The sequence below is a fragment of the Haliaeetus albicilla genome, chromosome 6, assembly GCF_947461875.1.
Source record: "Haliaeetus albicilla chromosome 6, bHalAlb1.1, whole genome shotgun sequence".
Lineage (NCBI taxonomy): Eukaryota > Metazoa > Chordata > Aves > Accipitriformes > Accipitridae > Haliaeetus > Haliaeetus albicilla.
Window position 1 is genome coordinate 40,063,729 of NC_091488.1, and position 22,883 is coordinate 40,086,611.

Genomic DNA, 22,883 nt, shown 5'->3' on the forward strand with positions numbered 1-22,883 from the left:
TGACCCAGCTGGCTTCTAATACCAATGGTGAAAGTACAAAAAGTTTTGAACACCATCTGCATAACACTAGCAGCTTTTAGTGTGCTTCTTATCAGGTGGCCCCACACACCCGTCCTCAGGAAAGGAGGAACTGCAATGAACTGAAAAAAAAGTTTGCTTCTCTAATGCAGCCTTGGTGCACTGGCTAGCCAGCACATCCACAGCAGATGACCAATGAACACCACCAAATGGCCAAAGTTTAAAGACACTAACTGAGGCAAAACTGACACTAAATCTGAAACTCAAGTTAATAGTCCTGGGTATTAACATTCTCCCCCTGCCCATGGAGCAGAAGCTCTGAAGGTTTCTACGCAGTAAGTGGCCACCTTTAAAAAACAGTTACAGCCACCCTGAAAAGCCTTAAGCTCTTCTTGATCTGTCTTATCTACTGGATCATGCTTTAGATCTCTGTAATAAAAACCACAAGACACAATCATGGGACACAGTCAACTACACACAGTTAAGGAACCACACACATACACCCACTCCTCCCTCCATTATGGCCATTTTGGGTTTTAAATCAGATCTCTTGCTTAAGGTATAGCTGGTGTGACACAAATTTCTTAGCAGTTGAAGATAAAGCCAACAGAGAAGTCTAGTAAAGATATTCTAGGCCAGCATTTCCACAAATGAAGAGCTATACTCACTATGGCACCAATTGGTTCCAATTTGTAATGTCTGTATTTACTCATACATGAACTGCAACATACCTCTTATGTTGGGTGACTGTTTTCCACGTGGATGCCCTTTCAGCAGTCCTGTTCTCTTTCATATCCTCTTGCCAAGCTTCCTCCTTTCTGTTCTGCTCTAAAGCATGTCCATTCCTGTACTTTAGTTTTTCTCCTTGGGTATCTTATTCTTCAGTATCCTCTTTTTTTCCTCCCTATGAAAAGAACAACACATGTACAAAAGGCTTCTCTCCCTCCTCAGTCCTCCTTTCATCACCCATGTCCCTGATTTCCATCCAATTCTCCAGCCACCTGGAAAGAGACTTCCCTGATCCCAGGATCCACCCTCCCCAAAAAAGCCCCTTGAAAAGCCAGCCCCATGTGGTGCTATACCCACTGCTCTCTGTTCTTAGCCTTGTGCATCAGTTTGTCCAAAGTCTTTTGGCTCCAATCTTGGTAAATCTTTGAAGAAAACCAAAAACTTTCAACAAAACTCTTCTACTACTATCAGTTGCATTTTTTAAAGATCTATTTTACTTGAACTTTGCTATTCCTGTTTATGTGGTACTGAATCCACAACACACTTATGCTTTGCCTCTACGTAGGCTAAAAAGAGATAGCATTACTGGTGTGATGGCTACACCTCTTGTAATGACAGTCAGTGGCAGACCTACAGTATAACATTTTCAGCAACTGTGGCTCCAGCGCTGGCTATTTTCAAAAACAGGTTAACTGAACTGCTTTTAAACTAGCCACGAGTTTTAGAAATTTTTCTTTTTAGATCAGTCCTTCATGTAGATGACCTCCCTGTTCCTGCAACAACTGTCAGCACTTTATGCAATACTACTGTGCTATATATAACTAAATATTGTCCTGGAAGATGGTATTTATGCCTCCATCAAGAGGTACCACTGCTGTAGCACCAGGGCAGCCACAAGTGTTCATACTAGTTATCAGTGTTCATAAAAGATTTCTTGCACAGAATCTATTAAAGGACAAGTTTTCCACTTGATTTACAGGCACACATGAAACTGAAAATACCTCCACAGCTAAAAGCTGCTCCTTCAGCTTCAGTCAACAAATTGTGGAACTTAACCACTTTCTTCTGGTACTCTCATCAGCGTAGTTGGAAATGAGTATGCAGTTTTTCATAAATAGCTCCAATATCTTCCCTGACTTCCAAGAACCCTTGATAACGACCCAACTTGTCATCATAGTCGGGAACAATGCCAGCAGATGCTTTCATGCATGTAACAATCTCTGAAAGTCAAATAAGAAATATAAAAGAGGATACAAAAGAGAAAATTACTCCGAAGAGTTCTGAAAATGCTTTTGTTGTATGGCGTAGAACCTATGAGCCTGATCTAAACCACTGAAAGCCTCATGAAATTACAAGTGGACTAAGTTAGGCTTTACAAAGTGGAATAAAATAAGAAGATACAAAAGTACAAAGTAGAAAGTCTTTAATACATCTTTAAAGAATATTTCATCTGGGCTGAAAGATGGGAAAATAGATGACAGTGAAGCCTTTGACATTAAATCACAAATAGCAATTACACCCAATTTTCCTGTGATGACCTCAATGAACGTGCCTTGTAAGAAAATGAAAGTATCAATCTTGCATTATGATTTTACCTCAGTGTAGCTGGCAATTGAGGGAGGGTGCCTACATTAGCATTTGTGTTAAAAACAGGAAGGCACTTTTCTGACAGTCTCCCAATAGCTCCCATGTTGAGCACTTGGGTTCGTGTCACAGAACAGCCTGAGAGCACGTGGACTGGATTTCTTTTGGACAAAACAAAATTGGAAGATGTGCTTGTTAAACTCATCTTGGGTGCTTCAGCTGCTAAAGGGCAGTCAGTCCATCAGACCTGACTAGAGTCCAGTCCAAACTGACCACCTTAAAAAAGCACTGGGTCTTCAACACTGTCTGGTTCTACAAATCAATTTCTATTATGCCGTGCTACTCACTAATGTAGACACAGTGTCGTGGTTTAACCCCAGCCAGCAACTAAGCACCATGCAGCCGCTCACTCACTCCCCCCCATCCAGTGGGATGGGGGAGAAAATCAGGAAAAGAAGTAAAACTCCTGGGTTGAGATAAGAACGATTTAATAGAACAGAAAAGGAGAAACTAATAATGATAATGATAACACTAATAAAATGACAACAGTAGTAATAAAAGGATTGAAATGTACAAATGATGCGCAGGGCAATTGCTCACCACCCGCCGACCGACACCCAGCCAGGCCCCGAGCTGCGAATCCCTGCCCCCCACTTCCCAGTTCTAAACTAGATGGGATGTCCCATGGTATGGAATACACTGTTGGCCAGTCTGGGTCAGGTGCCCTGGCTGGGCATGAGAAGCTGAAAAATCCTTGACTATAGTCTAAACACTACTGAGCAACAACTGAAAACATCAGTGTTATCAACATTCTTCACATACTGAACTCAAAACACAGCACTGTACCAGCTACTAGGAAGACAGTTAACTCTATCCCAGCTGAAACCAAGACACACAGCCATAGTCGCCTTGAGGTAAGATAAATCCATATATGCACAACTATGCAAGTACTGCCTTCACAACTTCCTCTTAGTGAAGAAGACAAGGTCTCATCACTAAAAAGTGTTTGGAGTTCTTCCAGTCTTTTATTAATTAATGCTTCAGGAACTGGCAATTCATTTAACTCCCTTTTACCTGATTTTCACTGAAACAGTATTTGAAAATTTGCAACCAGCAAGGCTTGTACAGACTAGCACTTCTGTGAGTCAGTGAGTAGAAAGCTTGGGGTGCTGTAGCCCTCTGTAAACACTTCTTGCTGGAAGAAAAAAGAAGCATATTACTGTACCATGCTCTTGTTTTTCTTACCAGATAAAATTTCCTATTGATTTCATAAGCATCTCTTTCCTCTGCTTTGTAGGCTTTATTTTAAAACTGTGGGGGCAAATACCCTTTTTTAAGTTAACGTGCAAATAGAGGGCAGCATGAAAATAAGGCTTTTAGTGTTCAAAGATAATTATCACATGCAAGTTTGAGAAATGTGGTTATGTATCACATAAGAAAATCTTCTAGAGCTATATCTTTCTTAGTCGTTTGTTGGGTTTTTAAAACTATTATTATTTTGCTGTTTTATTTCTCACTGTTGCTTACAAAGCTTCATTAAGGTTAGCAGTCACGGGAATTTTCCACAAGGTCCCTTCCAGTTACAGGTGTTATTCCTGCAGTGTCCTGTAATATCACTCAGAACATTTCCAGTCAATGAAACATAAGTACCCATAAGTCATTTTATCCACACAATATTCCCAAAGATACTTCACCATTATGAAATATTTCATGATAACATTAGACATTCCACAGTAGACATTGAGTAAGTCAGGAAGATTTCCAGCTCCTGAATCAGTGGCCCAAACCCATCTCCTCTAACTATAACATTTGAAGTCTTATAAAAAGTACCAAACACAGCATTGCTCCTGCAAAAAATAGAAAACTTCCCTTTAGGCAGCAAACTGTTCCCAAAGGCAATGACTGAGAAAAGCTGCCTTTGCACAATTGTTCCAATCCATTATTATTTTCGCTGGCGCTCTTTCCAGTTTGATCATGGCCTGAATGGGAAAGGATGAATTCTTCATGACAGATGCTCATTTTTTCACCTTCAGAATCTCAGCAATGACCCTCACGCTCTATGGAAGAGGACAGCTAGCCAAGATTTGGGCCTACCCACTTACTTGACTCTGACTTGGTTACACTGATTTAGCTAAAGTAGCTACCTACGTAGACTGACAATCTGAAATTGAATTAACAACAGATAATAGACTGAATCAGCTTCAGCTGTTTCTGACTTAGGAAAGAGCCCACAAAAAGTACCTGCACTGATCAAATTAAATTGATTGAGTCAAACTGATACAACTATCTTGATCATCTTCCTCTTGGTTTTTCAAGCCTCCATTATTTAAGAGGGACCCTGACATAGGATTTTTCCTGGAAAATGCAGATAGAACAATTCTCTTCATCTACTCAGAAGACTTTTCTAATTAGAGTGCATGTGGTGGTCATCTGAAAAAGATCATGGCAAGGTAGAATGAACAGAGACAGAAGGCATAAAACTGTTATACTTAAAGCCTAACCCTGCTTGGGAAAGTCTGCTTTTGTGTGATTTCATTAATTGGGGTTATGCACTTGCTGCACTATGTCAGCCAGACTGCTGGTTAAAATATTTAAGGATGTTTCCTTCAGATCTAGGCACTTTTCAGTCTGTCTGGGTCAATAAAAACTGAATAATGGCAGAGCTAGAAGAAGGACAACTAGGTGAGTTCAACATGTCTGGGTTAAAGTAGTTTTCTACTTGAGACCTCACAGTATTATAATAAACAGACATGCAACAAAAATAAATGTATGGTTCTACACAGTTTCTCTATCATACCATATTGTTTCACATATTTCCATATATTATGCTACGATCATATATATGCAGCACATACCAACATAGTAGGGTTAGTGTATGCTAGTGAGAAAACTGATCTGGTATGAGAGTAGAAAGAACGGAGTGAACTGAGGTGAGCTGGAGGAAAAAGACAGTGATAGTAAGAGATACAGGAAAGGAAGAAAAAGATGATGAAAAGGAAGAAAATGTACATGAACTGAAGATGTAGTAGAAGACTAACACTGAATTAAGAGAATAAAACAGTAAGATACTCCAGAATTTCTCTGATAATAATGCTTGCTCCCTGAATGGCTAGAAAAATAACAAACACATCACTCAAATGATTACTAGGGCCAGAACTGTCAGTCCAATTTGCACACCTAAGCAACTCACTTTTTACTTGTGAAAAATTTACCTGGGATACAGGCTGTTTTCTGCTGGCATTAGAAAGAATATGACTACCTGTTGCTTACTCTTCCCATTGCAGGAGACAGATTATGCCACATGGGCTCATGTCCTGGTTTCAGTTGGGATAGTTAATTGTCTTCCTAAAATATAGCTGGTACAGTGCTATATTTTGAGTTCAGTATGAGAAGAATGTTGATAACACACTGATGTTTTCAGTTGTTGCTAAGTAACGTTTAGTCTAAAGTCAAGGATTTTTCAGCCTCTTACGCCCAGCCAGCAAGAAGGCTGGAGGGGCACAAGAAGTTGGCACAGGACACAGCCAGGGCAGCTGACCCAAAGTGGCCAAAGGGGTATTCCATACCATGTGACATCACATCTAGTACATAAACTGGGGGGAGTGGGGGCAGGGGATCGCCACTCAGGGACTAACTGGGCATCGATCGGTGGGTGGTGAGCAATTGCACTGTGCATCATTTGTATATTCCAATCTTTTTATTATTACTGTTGTCATTTTATTAGTGTTACCATTATAATTATTAGTTTCTTCTTTTCTGTTCTATTAAACCATTCTTATCTCAACCCATGAGTTTTACTTCTTGTCTCCCCCATCCCACTGGGGTGGGGGGGGGGAGTGAGCAAGCGGCTGCGTGGTGCTTAGTTGCTGGCTGGGGTTAGATCACAACAGCTCAGCAGTCAGTAAGGTCCCTATGTCACTTCACATGGCTTATGTGACCTAGCATTATGCATCAATGAATGGTCCAAGATTAGGATATCTCTAGAAGTGTATACATCCTCAGGCTTAGACCTGAATTCTGCTTACCAAAAGGAAGAACTGAGCCCCACGTATCTGAAAACTTGCAGACACAGCCACAGACTAGTTGTGAAATAGTCAGACAGGCTCAAGAATAAAACAGCCTCCTCTCTCTCTCCCTCACACATGTTTTTTCCTAACTTATACAAACATGTAGGCACAAATAAACTGTGAAAAGCGGCCAGGAGATCTTGCATTCTGATCCCTGGTTTGCCGGGGGCTCTGATGTGTCCTCAAGAAAGTTATGTCACCCTGATTTCAAGTCTCCCCATCCATAAAACCGCAGCCTTCTCTATCTTCCTAGCTGCTTGTAATTACTATTTCTTTCCTTTTGTCCATAAGGAATTAAAGCAATTTAGACTCTTTAACACACCCTTCAAAAAAAAACCCACCCAAACCCCCACACCCAAACTCCAAAACCAAGCAGATCTTAACTCAGGTTAAGACAGCAATCAGGCCAGTGTAACTTGGGCTGACTGCAGTAGTTAAAGTTTATAGACAAGACCATAGTTGAACAAAAGAGGCTTATCCCAAGTTCTACCTGGAATTGCTCTGTCTTCACTGTTATTTTAGCAGAGTACCAGTATAAGTTCATCACATGCCACTTTCTGGTGTATAAATGTATCTTATATCTTTTGGGCAATGATAAGAAGCAATAGATGATGTAGGCACACAAATTTCACTTCAGTAAGGAGAAATAAATTAAGGTATATTAGTCTAATTAATCTAATATTGTCTGATTTGGTTTAACCTGCATACTGGGGAATGGAAATAAAGTATAGATACAGTCATGCTACTCCTTTTATCCTTCCAGTGTCATGAGAGTGCCTAAATCATGGCTGGTATTTTGCAAGCCCTGCTTTGACACACATGTAGCCCCCCAAAGAAATGTGGGCGTTCATTAAGGAAGTATTCATTCACACACAAGCATGCTGCTCTAAGAAGTGTTTTACCCCTACACGCTGCAAATGTGATCTCCCTATGGCCATAAAGAAGATTCACTATCATTCCTCGAGAATACAGCAACAAGAAGGTCTATTCATACTCTTAGGAAGAAGTACTAGAAATACCATCTTTCCCTGGTGCTGAAAAGCAATTTAAAAGGACAATAATGCTACTTCATGTTGCTAAATAATGTAGTGGTGTTTCTTTCTGAAGGCTAGCTCATGCAATCACATGACTACATGCGACCTTCAACTCCCTTGATAAAAGTAGTCTTTCGTCAGCCTGGTTAAAGATCTAAAGCTGAAAAGTCCGGACCCCTGGGCAAGATGGCAAATAGAGAAGAACCCCAAGTTATTATGTATTTTAAACAGATCTTGTGACTTTGAGTGATCTTCGAATGGATGGCTTGGCCAACATTGCATCTCCTAATCTTTCCTTATGCTTTGCTGATAATCTCAGTGCCCAGGCAAAAATTCTACTTAACAGGCAATATCATTTTAAGAGAATTGTCTGTAAAAGATTGTACCTTCCAGCATGTTTGCATAGGACATGGTAGTAGGAGGCCTCATTTCCAATTGCACACTGCAGAGCTGGAAATGCCATTTGAGCAAACGAAACATCAGGCACTGCATCAAGTATCTTTTTTCCATTTCATTGTTTTTATTTTACTTTGCAGGGAACTGCTGTGTATAGAACAGAATAACTACTGCAACAGATGGCCTGCTGCTCAAATAATGAAGGGTGAGGTCTAAAGACTCTGGATTTCTACATTCAGCTCTGCAAGCTTTGAAACATGGCTCTGATGAGATCAAAAGCAGCCAAACTATATCCCTTAGTTATGACTACTATTAATATCTAGTGTATTGCATAGCTTGTAAGACACTCAGATCCAGATCCCTGTAATATTACACACCGCATAAATGCAGAACAGTAAGACTGGCTGAGCCCCCAGAATGTTTACTACCTAATGACTCATACAGTCATTTTTGGATACTTGGCTTGGAACACATTATACTAGTTTTCAGAAGTCCCAAGGGGAAGTAGCTCTCAGCAGTAAGAGCCAGGGCAGCAGGTCCTCAGCATCCTTCAAGACGAGGCTCAAGAAGTGAACAAATTCTAAGACCCTGTGGCCAGCATTTCTGGTTGGCAATGTTTTTTTAAAGGTATATGGTCTGCCAACAGGAAACTAAGCTGTTTTAATAGGGCCCAGCACATAGCAAATCTCCCAGATATTGAAGCACACAGCATTAGCAAATGTTCTGAAAATGTTGATAGTTGTCCTGCGCATCAGAGTGTAATGTGAAGCAGGACTCACCTACATTCTCCACAGGGTTAATTAATCATTGCTCAATGTTTTACAGTTAGCATGATTTGATTGGCATGCCTCAAGAATGCTAATTAAAAAATATGAATGACCAATGTCTTCTCAACTAAAGCACCCCATATACTATCCAGGCTGTTATAATAAATCAACAGTAAACATGAACAAGACAAAAAAAAACTAAAAAAAAAAGCAAAGCAGCGTGAGTCCCAAACTGCTGCTATTTAATTTCATGCCAGCACTAAGCAATGCAACAATATGCTAAAAGTTGGGGGGAAGGTTTTTTACCAAATCTGCACAACATAACGTAAGAAGCAGAGAGTATCATTACAGAGTCACTTCCTAAGAGGAAAACAGGCGACTACCACAACTTCCGAAAGGGCTATAAAGTACATCAATGAACCTGAAGTCCTGAAATCCTATTCAGTGCCTAATACAGCTCTATTTTGACAAAACCCCACTGAAGTCAACGAGAATTTCTGTTCAGTTGAAAGACAAGTTTAGCACAAGCAAACCAGCTATATTATCCTTCTCTTCCTTCAGTAAGGCTCTCCCCTTATTTGCAAAAAGAGGTCTGGGCTCCACTCTCCCTGGATCCTCCCATGCTGAGTTTGGAACCTACTGGAGGCTTTGAATTCAGTTATTGAATTTGTGTCCTTTTTCTTTTTCTTTCTTTCACGTAGGACTCCAAGCCTATCTGAGATTGTGTTCCAAGGCTTAATTTTGTTTCATTTTTCATCTTGTATATAGTACACAGAAAAGAGGCCACCATTTCTTGTTTAAATGCTGAGTATTTTGCTTCTGATTTCAGTGAAGGTAATTATTCAGTACGTTTAGTGGGTCTACGTTAGCTTCAGATATCCCATGTACTTAACTATTTATGCATTTTAATTGCTCACATTACAATGACAACACTGTTTGCAGTACAGGCATATGAAATTGCTGTCCTCTGCAGTTGATACTCCTCCACAGGTGCTCAGCAAACATGTCAATTGAAGAATTGGAGTTTACATGAGGGTCTAAATGCCTTGCCAGAGAGTCTTTGAAAGGTATGCTTTTTCAGCAAATGTACCTAACTTGCTTTCATACACTTTAAGTTAAGCATCCAAGGTTTGAAAATGGAGGTCACAAGGCAAAATAACTGCTATATGGAATCAGCTGACAAGGCTGTCACTCAGTCATTTTTGACACTAACAAGTGACTCAACAAGCCTCAATTTTCTTCTCTCTGCCAATGCTACTGCTTTGCCACTTCTCCTTAACACTCTAAGTAGTTACCCTGTGGTATTGTTTTAACAAAAGGTCAAGTTGATCTTCAACAGAAAAAAAAATGTCATTAGGTATACAGTTAAAAAGAAAAATGTATCTTATGGTTTCCTTTTTGATAAAAGTAACTAGTGATTTATAACTAAAAGGAAGAGGAGCTTATGTTTAGAAAGCAGTGCTGTTATTTTTTTAAGCAACTTTAACCTTGCCAGCAACATTTCCCTGAATATGCGTCGGGCTTCCTCTGAAAAATGTGCCATGGGTTTAACAAGCCTTGTGCTTCCAAAGCTTTCCAGAATCTCTATCTACCTTTTTCACAAGAGAGAGGCAGAGTGTGCATTGCTCCTCCATGTACTTGATCTGTCTGCCACCCTCCCTCTAGTTTTGGTGTTCTTTCAAACCCTTTCATCTGAACAGAGCTGCAAAAAGAATCAAGATAACAAGCTAGATGCTGTCTCACATTTAGATTTATCAAAACTTAAGTAGAAATGGGAAAATGTGTTGTATTTTCCGTTTGTGGCTGCAATTGCATATGCAATACAGGATATGGCTTCTAACATATCCGGTGCAAATGCAACAGCATATATGGGTCTTTTAAGCATCCTAAAAAGTCAATTGGCTTTGGAAGGTAAGAAGACATGCAGCAGCAGGTGAGTCCCAGCTAGCAGACATAAATATACCCTAGACCAAGAAAAGGCAAAAAAAGATAAGCATGAAAGCAGCTCTGAGGTCAACACTTCCTCCTCTCCACCCTTTCCTGCCACCGCATAAAAGCACAACTGTCTGACATGAAGGATAAAAGTGGTTTTTAGCCACCCCATTCTTGGCAGAAAATAAGAAAGTGATTCTGTGATGTTTCTGCCTGAGTTAGGACGCTTGTGGAATGAGAGGCACCAGCAAAGTACAGCACCATCCATGAAGACTTTTTGGCATTGGTGCTAAACAGCATGGCAATAAAATACTCTTACCAGCTCTATGCAACTACATTATTTTTTCTTTGCATCATCATAGGATCAATGGATCCAAATGGGGTAGCACTGAAAAAAATCCAGAGACTGAAGCTCAGACTCCTCTTATTTTAAAACAATACCCAATAAAGGAACATCTATGTACCCTTGGTATTCTGTAGGATGTGTATTTTGGGTAAGGTACAGCTGGAATTTCTAAATTAAATCTCTTGTTGATCTTAAGGACAGTTCTTCAGTAAAGTATGAGGAAGAGAATACAAATAGAATGACAAAATTCAAATGTATTAGTAAATAAATCATTGGTGTTTCTACCTCTTGCAGAAGCAACCAGAGTATTGCCCAGAAGGGATGAGAATGTCAGACACTTCTCTGCAGACCCTGGAAAAGCAGTCATGTGGGACAGAGCAGGAAAAGAGAGAAAGAAGGAGAATGTGTCAAAGTCAACATGTCTGATTTAAGGTGAAAATTTTCCAGTACCAACTAAATAAATAAACAGTTTATAATTTGTCCTCTTCTCTAGTGGAGAGCTTATACCCATGAAAGTACCCTAGTATAACAATTTCATCAGAAATGGCTAAATATTCACTCTCTAAAGACAAACGGGACTTTCACCTTGACAAATAAAGCAAGTATTGAGTTGCATGTAAGGCTTGACATACATACAAGACCTTACAGTTCTCCAACTCTCTCTCTTTGGAACACTTTGTATAGTCGAGGATATATTTTACACAGGTGTAAGTACCTTCTTATGATAAATTCAACAAAAACAGCAATCTTTGAACTCTGGTCTTGGTTGTATCAGAGTGAATCTGAAGCAAACCCACTGTGTTCTGCAAGTTCCTTCTGACACACAGACAAAACAGAAGTCAGGCTCTGGAGCTCAGGTCCCAGCCTGAGTCAGAAAGGAGACACATAAGTACTTCTAGCTCCATAAAAGAAAAGCTCAATATACTGACAAGGCAGTCACCTTCACTTACTTCCTTGACTTGTCATCAGGCATCGAACAGTGCATATTTTAGTACTGGGAACTAATTGGAATGGATTGTTCTAAGACACTTATGAGAAGTTGCCCTTTTAATTTGTTTTTTCAAAGTAATCATCCATATTGACAAGCTATTTTGTTCCTGCAGAAGCATAGAGCAGGGCACTGCTTTTACTGTGAACCTTTTTTTTTCTGTTTCTGGCAAGTATCCTAGATTTTGTAATTTAATATTCCTGCCAAAAGCACTGGAAACATTTGAGATGATCCTCATGGGATTAAGGACAAACTGGATTACATTCTTGGCGTTGGACTACACTGGAAGCCTGCATTTTTCTTGCTGTTCCTGAATATTTGTGAGCTAACCAAACAAGACCACAGCAGAATTAAGAGTAACTTGATGTTGTTTTACTTTTTCTTCTCAAACCATCCCAGGATCTAATGCACTCCTGCTCTTAGTCTAGGGAGTGTGTTTACGTTGAGCAGATGTGTTTATGCTCATTAACCTTGCATATTAACAAAGTGAGAACAGGTTGTGGTGTGGCTGAGGACATGACTTTTACTTTTTTTTTCTGCACACTAGAAAATGTGTACTTGGCCATGAATCCTGCTCCTGTTTCACTGGTGTAGAGTGTTGATAACATAAGGACAGCCACAGTGAATCAGACCAAATCTATAAAAAGCCAGGCTCCTTCCTCTGACAGTAGCCAATAATGGGTCCTTTGGGAAAGAGTACAAAAAACAGGGCAATACTGACTCTTCCTCCAATATACCTTAGTTCAGGGACAGACAGAGCCAGAGGCTGGTTTTGCATCTGTGCATTTAAAAGCCTTTCTATTATTTTCTTCAGTTCCTTTTTTGAGCCCATTTATACTCCTGGTCTCCTATACCCTGCACCCATCAGTCTCATAGCCGGTTTCTACTGTGCTATGCAAAAAGAACTTGCCTTTGCTTGATTTAAGCTTGCTGCCTGGTAACTTAAATAGGCACTGTAACTTCTTGTCCTGTGATGGAATAACACCCTCCCTAACCACCCGAAGACCCTATGTTGAATGCCAGGTCATCAGCAGTAGAACCACTATCACCACTATCTGTCTCACCACGCTCTGGTGGGGCAGGGGCTGGATTTAGAAGTACAGAAGGAGATATAGAGACAAAACAAAGAACATAAGTTTTATCTTTTGCTGTCACTATACCCACAAATTACAGGGAAAACTTTCAGAAAAAAACCCCAACCATTGAATCTCAACAGTTTCTGAACTTGCTAAATAATCAAAGCCCACAGAGATCTTGTAGGTCTCCCTTGCATAATAAACCCAGGGTTTTGTACTTTAAACAAAGAAACTGCTCAAGCTAATGAATGACAGCTGTTAAGAGTTCACCTCCCAGTACTTCCAGGAAGGACTGGAAAACATGCTAGCTCAGACATTTTTTGAGATCCAAAGACCTCAGCACTAAAAAAGTCAATCAAATATATCAAACTGCTTGAATGTAACCTGCAACTTGCTAACTGAGTATATGGAGAACTTGTCAAAAAAATTACACAAGAAAGTGTACAGCAAAACTTAAAACATATTTTAACATATAAAACTGTTGAACAGTTTAAGTAATTTGTCTTTTACAAAAGTGCAATTGAAATAACTAAGCTACAGATAGCACATCCAAAACACTGACTTCAAATTAGCAAGAAATCAGTCAGTTTAAAAATCATAAGAATTTAAGAACCTTGCCTATTTCCTATATTGTAAGAATATTCTTCAAAGAAGGTATATGTTTTCTAAAACGCTCATGCTTTTATGAAGGCCCCAGAGTCATCCAGTAGATAATATTGCTGTAATCCTGTGACAAAACTGCCCTGAAAGTGTAACAGGAATGAGTCAGTATGTTTTTAGAGCAGTATCTTCCACAATTCCACAGACTAATAAGTGAGTATTAACATTGATATATGTTTTTTAATTACCTAGAGAAATGCTACAGCAGTATTAAAAATAACTCACTTTTCTGTTACGTTGGAGAGTTCTAATAATGCTCCACAGGTTTACAGGACTTGATACACAGTTCTAGGATAGGTTAATATTGTATGTCCAATATCCCTTGCCTTTACTTCTTATAGCTCAATATAAAATGGGAAAGAAATGGATCACAATGATAGAGAAGGGTCACACTGATACCAGGGTAAGGCAATGGAACTATTCAATTAGTGCATCATGCTTGTATCCTCCGCTTTCCCCAGTTAATAGATGTAGCCCCTTATCTGTTTAAGATAGACGCTGTAAAAATGCTGATGGATTAAAGCCCAGTTTTTAAATGCATTTTGATACTGGGCAACTCAACTTTATAACCTAAGGGACAGCCTACCTTAAGAATCAACAAAGGCAGGTAGGGCCTTATGTCCCATGGTTTTCACATGGCCCCTTGTTTTAAAAATAAAAGCCATCCTCTTACATCTTCCTTTGATAGGTGAAAATAAGATAACTTCTCCAAGGCCTCTTATTTAGAAATTTAGAGGGAGAAATTCTGTTTCTCCAGGAAGCAGGCACAGTGCTGCTGTGACTGGTCAGTATCTCACATTAATGGAGAGTGAGGAAGTCCCAAAGAAAGGAAAAGTTTGAAACTTGTGGGAGAGGAAAAGTTGCAGGAGATTTCCACAAGTAAGAATAGAAAACAGCTCTCTTGTGAAAAGTAGACTCAGGACAACAACCCTAAAGATTTGTGTTTCCATAAGAAATAGGGCCCTTGGGGAAAACCAGCGATGAGCATGTGATACTCTAGCCAGGGACTTTCAAGGCGGTTTTGAAGGATGGGGGAAGGAAGGCATCAGGACAGGGCTCTGGGTTTTATTACACTGAAAAAGAATGGAACTGAAGAAGTACCCAGAAGGGGAAGATAATGCAGTGCTGAGATCCAGTATTGTTTGGGACACTCTGTTTCATTTGAAAGCTGAAAAGACAATAAAATCCCACAGAACCCATGACAAGGCATGCTCTAGCAAGAAGGCAGAGTTACATAAATAGACAAAAAAGGAAGTCTGATGCTGAGGTGGTGCAGCTGCCCTACACTATACCTTATCAACATTTTTGGGATCTCTGGTAGAGTTGTACAGAGTAAGTTCTTGGCAGACACTGGTATCAGTAGGAAATTGCTTCTGCGGCTTTCAGTATGCTGGCCTGCTCCTCAAATCCATTTCAGTCCTTGCAAGCCACACTGTACCCAACAGTGCTCCCCTGGAGTAGTTCAGCCCACTTGGGAAAACTAACTTTTAAAAAACATCAGTTGTTTCCAAACTGTCACTAACTGCCCCCAGAAGCTCCTGCTCTCTGCCCTTGCTGTCCACTCTCCCCCAAAGTACCCCATCTGTACAGGGGCTACTCCACTTCTCCACTCCAGCCCAGACCCCAGAGTCCCTGCTCATAGACTTGCCTCTGTGGTCCCCAGCCTCATCTCTGGCATGGTTATTTCTGCTCTGGTGACATCACCCTGTTCACAGATCTAGACCAATGTGAGATGAAAGATTAAGAAACTCAGGCAACAAAGGAAGTGAAAGTTGTGATTCAACAGATGGTGATTGCTCTTAGGCAAGACTACAATCAGCCTGCTGCAAGACATTTATTGACTGGCCTTTTAAGGTGCTCTTTTTCAAACCAGACACAAGACCAGGCAGTAACAGAACTGCTTCTCAGAGTTTTGAAAGAAGAAAAAAATTGCTCAAGACAGTGGGTTAATTTAGAAATCCACTAACCTGTTGATGAAGATCTGCAGTGTTTCACTTGAGAAACATGTGCATTTCACGGGTAAGCAATGTGTTCCTGACACATACTTTGCACATGGTGACAGTGGTCACCATACAAGGAGCTAGTGGGCTAGGATTGAAGTGGGCTTCACCCTGGTGAACAGACACATTCAGGAGGCCTGATGGTATGGATACAAACAACTCTTCACTGTCTTCAGATATTCAAGAATGAGGAGCTGTCAATGAAGCTAAGAGAAGCTGGGTTCTAGACAAGCCCTACAGACCCCAATGCTCTTTGCTGGAGGATTTTCTAGCTGCAGAAATTCTCAAGGGAGACTGAATGAGCATTTAGAAGACAGATTTATTGATAGTTACTAACTAGATAAACCACACCAGGTTCAGGAAATCCCTAAAGTGAAAACATGCATAGGCTGGGAGATTATCCAGCAGAAGTATCATGCCTCATTCTTCTGCTTCCCTGGCGTATGCTTTCGGGTTTGGCTTGCTTTTAGTCAGCCAGCTCAGTCTGTACTTGGTACAACACTACCAATCTGTTCTTGCGCACATTACAAGGGCTGAACCTGTCCCCTCAGCATCATTCCTGCCTGGGGGGATGTGGCAAGTCCCACCAGCCCAATCCTAACCATGCTTCTTGTGCAGTAGAATCACTTGTACAAAAACCAGAGCCTCTTGCTGAGTTTCTCACAATTCTGCTCTGAGAGAATCTCCCACCATCTCTTCTTGCAGCTGCGCCTCTGCAGCTCTTTCTTTTGGCAGTCCCATGACCACCCAACAAGGTCCATAGGGTAGGCATGGACAATCACAGGCTGAGGGATTTCTAGACTGTTGAAGAGCCTGGATGAGGCTTGCTTCTTCACACACTGACCAACCTCCTTGGTGACAGTAGTTCCTTCTCCTGGAAGAGACCCCATGGCTAACACTCTTCATGGCCTGAGCAGGGGGAGGCCCATCAGTAGCAGTCACCATGGAGCCACAGTAGCCACCCCATTGTCCCCACAGAGCACATGTGCTTCTGCTTCCTTAGCTGCTGACCTGGGTAGCTATGAGGTAGGCCGGGCTTTCCTGAGCTTGGACCAACTGCTTCCCAGAAAGTACCCTTTCACATGCTAAGCTCCTGGCAAACCATTAGAGGTGAGCTTGGGGCCATTGCTGGAGATGGGAAGCAGGCAGATGCTTGGTCTGAACCAGTCTGATCATTTGTACATATGTTACTTTAAAGGCACAGCCTTCACTGACACTCAGGGTCATGCATGTGGGGTGCTAATTGCACAAAAAAGTGCCTTTGGATCCTTGAGAATTGTGTTCTGAAAACAGAAGAAATATTGATGAATAACCTTACAATCCAACCAGGTTTCTATACTGATGTAATAGACCTCAGTCTATCCTACCCTGTTCTGCATTTCATACCCACCCTGCAGAAGAATGACTATATCAGATTTAAATCAATGGAGAAAATCAGGTCTCATAGTTAGATCTGGTCATTGAACAATGGCCATTGCAAAACCTGTAGTTATAACTTCTATGAACTAACAGCATGAGGAAAGAGTATCTCTTAGTTGACAGTAATTCATGTAATAAGCAGGCCTTATCATTAGTTTTCTGGAGGCAATGCAGGAAAACCAGTTTATCTTTCTTCTCATAAAACTCCTGCCTGACCTTATCCCTGCAGTACAGTGTAAGGATAAGATTAAGATGGTGCATTAAGCCTATGGTTCCACCAGATGGTAAACCAGCCCCCCAGCACCAGGTTAAAAATGCCACAGCCAGGAACCATCATGAGCCCTGAACTGCCAGCTTCTAAATGACCACAACACCCCTCTTGTGTACTGTCCCCTATTCTTACACTGGTCATCTTCCTTGTCCACGACAGTGACCATAGCACCTTTTTCCATGGAAACTGCTTTCCCGTCCTAAAGCTCTCTGTTGATTCTCCACATATGCATCACAACCCTCCCTGCCATTAGTCTTCCTGCTAATGCTGTCTTGGGCAATGGCACTGATACAGCTACTTCTTCCCTAAGACTTCTATTTTAGTAACTGTAACTACTAAAATAACTGCTGAATATTGTGCGATGTTCGCTTACATGTGCCTTACAGAAGTCTGATCAGCAAGTGCAGATTGTGAGATTCTATGATTTAAAAATCTTGAAAACCACAGTAAGCTGTACAAAACAAATGTGAACAATTACAAAGCTACTGGTGTGAATATGATTTAATCCAGTTGATTAAGGATGAATTAGAACCTAATGACATCGCTTTCATCCTGCCACCATGCCTTACACCAGGAAAGGTTATGGACACACAAGATACTAAGATGGCACTGCGGCTCTTTTAACCCAAGTTGCTGCAGTTACCACAGCCACAGTGAAAAATTTCAGCATGTCTGTCTTGCAAGATTGGGAAAGCTGTTATTTTACACCATGATAAAATGTGTAGTGCTTTCTGACACCCTTAGAATCAAGGCTTCTTGATGGGCATTACTGAACTTAAGGGAGCATAAGCTCATGATTTTAGATCTACAAGTTTGAAGTTCAGTTCTGTAGTTATACAGGAGCATTTCAAAGACTACAAATCTCTGGAGCTCTGTAGAGCTGCCCAGACAGTAGAGCAGTTTCAACCACGCTATCACAGTGTATCTCTGTTACTCAGAAATAGCTGCAGACACAAGTCTCTTAAGACTTGTGAGCTAAGTCAGCTGGTCTTTTAGCTTAACCATAAACAACGTACCAATTATTCCAGGGAAGAGGGAAGGGTGTGTATTTTGGCTTCTGGATGGACTTTCATAACAGCAAACATATTTAGTCTGTATAAGCAGCTACAGTGACTGCAATAAAAAAATAAATATTATGACACTAGAGCAGGGGAGTTGTGTGTTTGACCTGTATCTCGGTACAAGAAAAGAAATAGGGAATCCACTTCAACAGATGACTTGTACTCGTTCTTTCCCTTTGCTTGGAAGCCTGGGAGAGAGGCTGTGCTTTGGCTTTTTAGCCTTGATGAAGCCACACATGCAATAGCTATGGTTTTGGAAAATTCCTGATGTTTTTTTGAAGATGGTGTTATGTCATAGCAAATCTGAAGGCAGAGCTGAAATAAGGGTGCAGAGGAAGCTGGAAAACAATGGACAGACCTCTCATCACAGGGAAGACTGTAGTACCCGACTTGGAGTACTAGTACATTTCCACAGGAGGTTGCACGCAGCTCATTTTGGGGCCTGATTGTTAGTGCAAACCTCTCCAGGGGATTCACTGTCTTTGAGCAATGCTACATCTCACTTCTTCTCTTCTCATTTATTAACTTCATAAAGGTGATAAGCATCAGAGGAAGAAAGGCTTTCCTAAGGCATTTCATAACTTCTCTTACCTTCCAGGAGGTAGCCTGAAGCAATTTCAACACAGCAGCTTCTTGTTCTGTAGTTACCCCTTCCCTCCTTCATATACCCAGGACAATCACTCCTGCATTAAAAAAAAAGAAAAAAAGGGGGATTCCTATGAACCTGCCATCCAGACAAATTATTGAGATGACAGATACAGAAGAAAAGGTTTTCATTTTTCTCTTACAACCTTCACATCACCTCCTGTTTCAGCTCAGTCCCTAAAGCTTTTACTTCTCTCTCTGATACATTCTGAAATACTAACTTCATTCAACTTATACTGTCATGCAAAACCTTTGAGCAGACCTCTGTTAAACAAGAGTACTTGTCCAACTTTGTAAGCCCTCAGCATCACTTTGAAGTCACAATCAAGGCTTTGTGTGATAGAGTAAACTGGATGAGATTGGCTCTTTTAACTTTAGAAGTAAGAGAAACGCCAACCTGACAGGGAATTTTTCTGTTCTCAACAAATCTTTGTCTTCTAATTTTCTGATAAGCAACTGCAGTAATTCAGTGCTCAAAACAGAAGTATCAAATGGCCTCAGTGAAACCATGGTGCCTGTCTCGGTCTGAATCAGACCTGATCATGCTTCATAACCTTAGAACGTGCAGTGTCTCTTGTTCTTTTGTTAATATCCTCTTTGTGCATAAATTCTCAAAAAAAAAAAGAAAAACAAGGTAGACAGCACCTAAATACAAGCAGCAGGGAAGCTTCAGAGCTCTTTTCAAAGTACAGGTAAAACAACAACAAAAAAAAAAAAAGAAAGAAAATTAGCAATATTCTTTTCTTCATTGGAGGTCACCTTACATAAAACCATAAATAAGAGTCCAGTTCTTCAAATCTTTTTGAAACCACTGTAGCCCTACAACCTTCTCTAGAATCACACTTGTTTGCATCAGTAGAGGTTTTGGCTACAAAGCAAATCTAAATGGCTTCACTCTCATTGAAAAAAAAAAACCACCACAAGACCCTCACTACCACAACACAGGTATGAAAATGGATGACCCACTAAGTGATACAATATTTAAAGTCATCTCACCATGTAAATTTTCGGACTTTAAAAATTGACGTGGAGATTTCAAGGGAAGTCAAGACCTTGGAATTTCACCTAGCCCACTAAAAAAAGGTAAGGTACATTTCCTCAGATTCAGTTCTTGTTTAAGCAAATGCAAGAACCAATTCCAGGTTTTCCTTTTGGCTTTGATCTAAGCTCTGAGTGCCTTTTTCCTCTTCCTTTTGTATTTCCAAAGAAACAGAGAGCACTGAAATTCAACAGCACATACAACCTGAAAGCCCCCACTGTTAATACCAACATGATGCACTGAAAATGCAGATCAAAATGTAAGCTGTCATTTTCTTGCCTCTTATCGCTGTTGTTGTTGAGCATCTCACACACATCAGTAGGTGCTCCTATTCTCAGTACTGTAAAGAGAGGTAAGCTGAAATAATGTGGTGAAGCACACTAGTTCAAATACTGAAAAAGAAGCTTGAGCTACTCTCTACAATGCTATTTTTACTGGCCAGCACAATTTGGTTATACACATATAAACAGGGCTACAAAAAAATCTCTCCTGGGCAAGATGGCATTTTTGATGCCCTGTCTGCTAACTGCACCTTCCCCACTGCTGCAAAGGGAAAGTATACGGCATTTGGCTCAAGTTTCAACCTTAAACTGCTGTTAGAGAGGAGTTAACGTGAGAGGATTCAGCACAGAAACAGTAGGAGGGTTTTACACTCTGTCGCTCCTCCTCTGCACAGAGAGTGCAGTCTAACCATGCTTCAGCATCCAGCCGGAGAAAACCTAGTCTGTAAAGCAGCTGTGCTTCTAAGATTCAGCAGCAAGAGCAAGACGCTGACCTGACAATGTGGTTGCAGCCAAGGAAATTCTCACTAGATACGAGAAAAAATTCTTCCCGTTGGGGTGGTGGAGTGCTGAGGCAGGAGCCCAGGCACGACGGGGGAGGAGGTTTTCCAAATGCAGCTGAACAAGGAAGGCCCTGCACAACCTCATCCAGACCAGGAACACTGAATCCCTGGGGTTGGACTAGAGACCTCCAGAGGTCCCGTCCAGCTGAATTACCAGATGTTATCAACCAAAATTTGCACTCAACCTAATACAGAAAAAAAAATCATTAAATGCTCATCAGCACAAATGCATTTCACATGTCTTTTGGCCTCAGCAATTTTTTTTTCCCCATTATAGTAGTGTCTAAAACCCACCCAAAGAGCAGAGCTTTACTACAGTAAGTAGCATGAAAGTGCACAATGCACGCTGGTTGTCATGAAAATGTTTGGGTAAATCCGGTGGATGCAGTTCAAGAAGAAACTGAGCTATCACTGCCAGCCCTGGATAAAGAACTGTGGAAAGAGCTGCTTAGTGCAGCAAATTAAGCAGACTTACCACAGCCCCTAAGATGGTAGTGCCTTTCTCCCTCAGCCACAGATCTCTCCTGCAAATAATGACAGACTCCTTCCCTCACTTCTATCTCCAGTGGCTCAGGTCTCCTGTCTCATCAGGGATCCTGTCCTCCAGCTGATGGCAGAAGAGAGACCAGCTCAGAGGTCTTCCATTCTTGCAGAGCTTCAGCAGTTTCACAGCATCCTCTGCTGCCAAAGAGCAGAATCAGATCAGAAATGAGGAAACGGACTAAGCCTTCGAGTGGAACGTTATCGCTTTATACAGACACCCCCCACCCCAATTACACTACAATGAAAAGACACAGATAACGAAGCCCTGATCCATATTAGGGACAAATCTCCTTGCCTTCCACAGAGCCACCCTTGAAACTGATCTCCTTTTGGGTATTACAGGTGCAAAACAGTCCAGAAATACTAGAAGCTCACTGTTTCCAAGGAACAGTCCCATACCAGAGTACAAACCGCGCAGCGCTGGGCTTTTGAGGTAGCTGTTATTTTTCTCAGCCTAGCCCTCATATGGGTCCTCAATCAGTGACAGGTTTAATAAATGTCATTACTTACTGGAAAATAATGGTATGCTTATTTAAAAAAATAACATTAGTATATGAGCTGTTTGATTTGAAAGAAAACTCTCATAGCTAGGTTCAGCACAGTACCATCATCAATGGCTGCACTATCACTTACGTGTTTGCTTGAGAAAATTGTCATTTTATTTGCTTGCTAAAGTCTCTCGCTATTGTGCTAGTTGCTTTGTTGTACTGTCCCACTGTTGATGTCACAGCTGATGTTGATGATGTTGACGATACAGCTGATGTCGAGGCAGCTGATAAAATAGAAAATAATTTTAATGGATCTGGTGCCAACATCAGCACCAAGAAAATCAAAGTCTGAACTGTCAGTTGGTGCTACGCAGTACCTTTCAACATCTGGCTCTACATAACCCTTCTCCTTACTACTCTGAATTTTTTTTTATTAGGAAAGAAAATGTACTTCTACTTTAGAAAGAACAAAGGTGTAAGCACGTGCCCTCTCAAATCCATGGGAAAAATTCCCATTGCTCTAAGGTGTCAGTCCCACATACTAGTCAGGTCCTAAAAAACCATTACTGCGAGTATAAAACCAGCAATGCCACACACGGGTGAGCAATTCCATTCGGTTCATAGGATAGCTCAAGAAAATACATCTTTATTCCTATTCCAGCCATGCCTGGCCCTGTGCAAGCCTTTACTCACACAGCGACCCTGCAGCCTCAAGCAAGCTGTATCGACGAAACCGGGTTATTCGATACCAGTACGCTGAAACGTTTTATGGGCGCAAGGACAGCAGCCCCCTCGCCCAAGGCCGCACCGGGCGGTCCGCGGCGCCCGAGCGCTCCCTCCACCGATGCCTCTCCCAGCCGCAGCACCCACACAGGGCGGGCGCCAACCCGGCTGCGGGGGCACCTGCCGGGACGAACTCCCCTACGCAGAGCCAGACCCTATCTCCACGGCCATAAATACATGTTTATATACCGCG

General features: G+C 41.2%; 2 long non-coding RNA genes across 2 annotated transcripts in view; one reads left to right on the forward strand and one right to left on the reverse strand.

Moving 5' to 3' along the window:
* LOC138685714 (uncharacterized) overlaps positions 1–11,867 on the forward strand; it is a 25,086-nt gene extending 13,219 nt beyond the window's left edge. Inside the window, exons 2-3 of the long non-coding RNA XR_011325113.1 lie at positions 7,969–8,033; positions 11,168–11,867. This is a non-coding gene — a long non-coding RNA (uncharacterized lncRNA). The remainder of the gene's footprint in view (positions 1–7,968; positions 8,034–11,167) is intronic.
* Positions 3,230–22,790, reverse strand: LOC138685716 (uncharacterized). Its single transcript, XR_011325117.1, has 5 exons — positions 22,053–22,790; positions 21,352–21,554; positions 18,940–19,031; positions 11,159–11,224; positions 3,230–3,526 (listed from the first exon to the last, which is right to left on the reverse strand). It is a non-coding gene; the product is annotated as an uncharacterized lncRNA (long non-coding RNA).
* Positions 22,791–22,883: the final 93 nt, after the last annotated feature.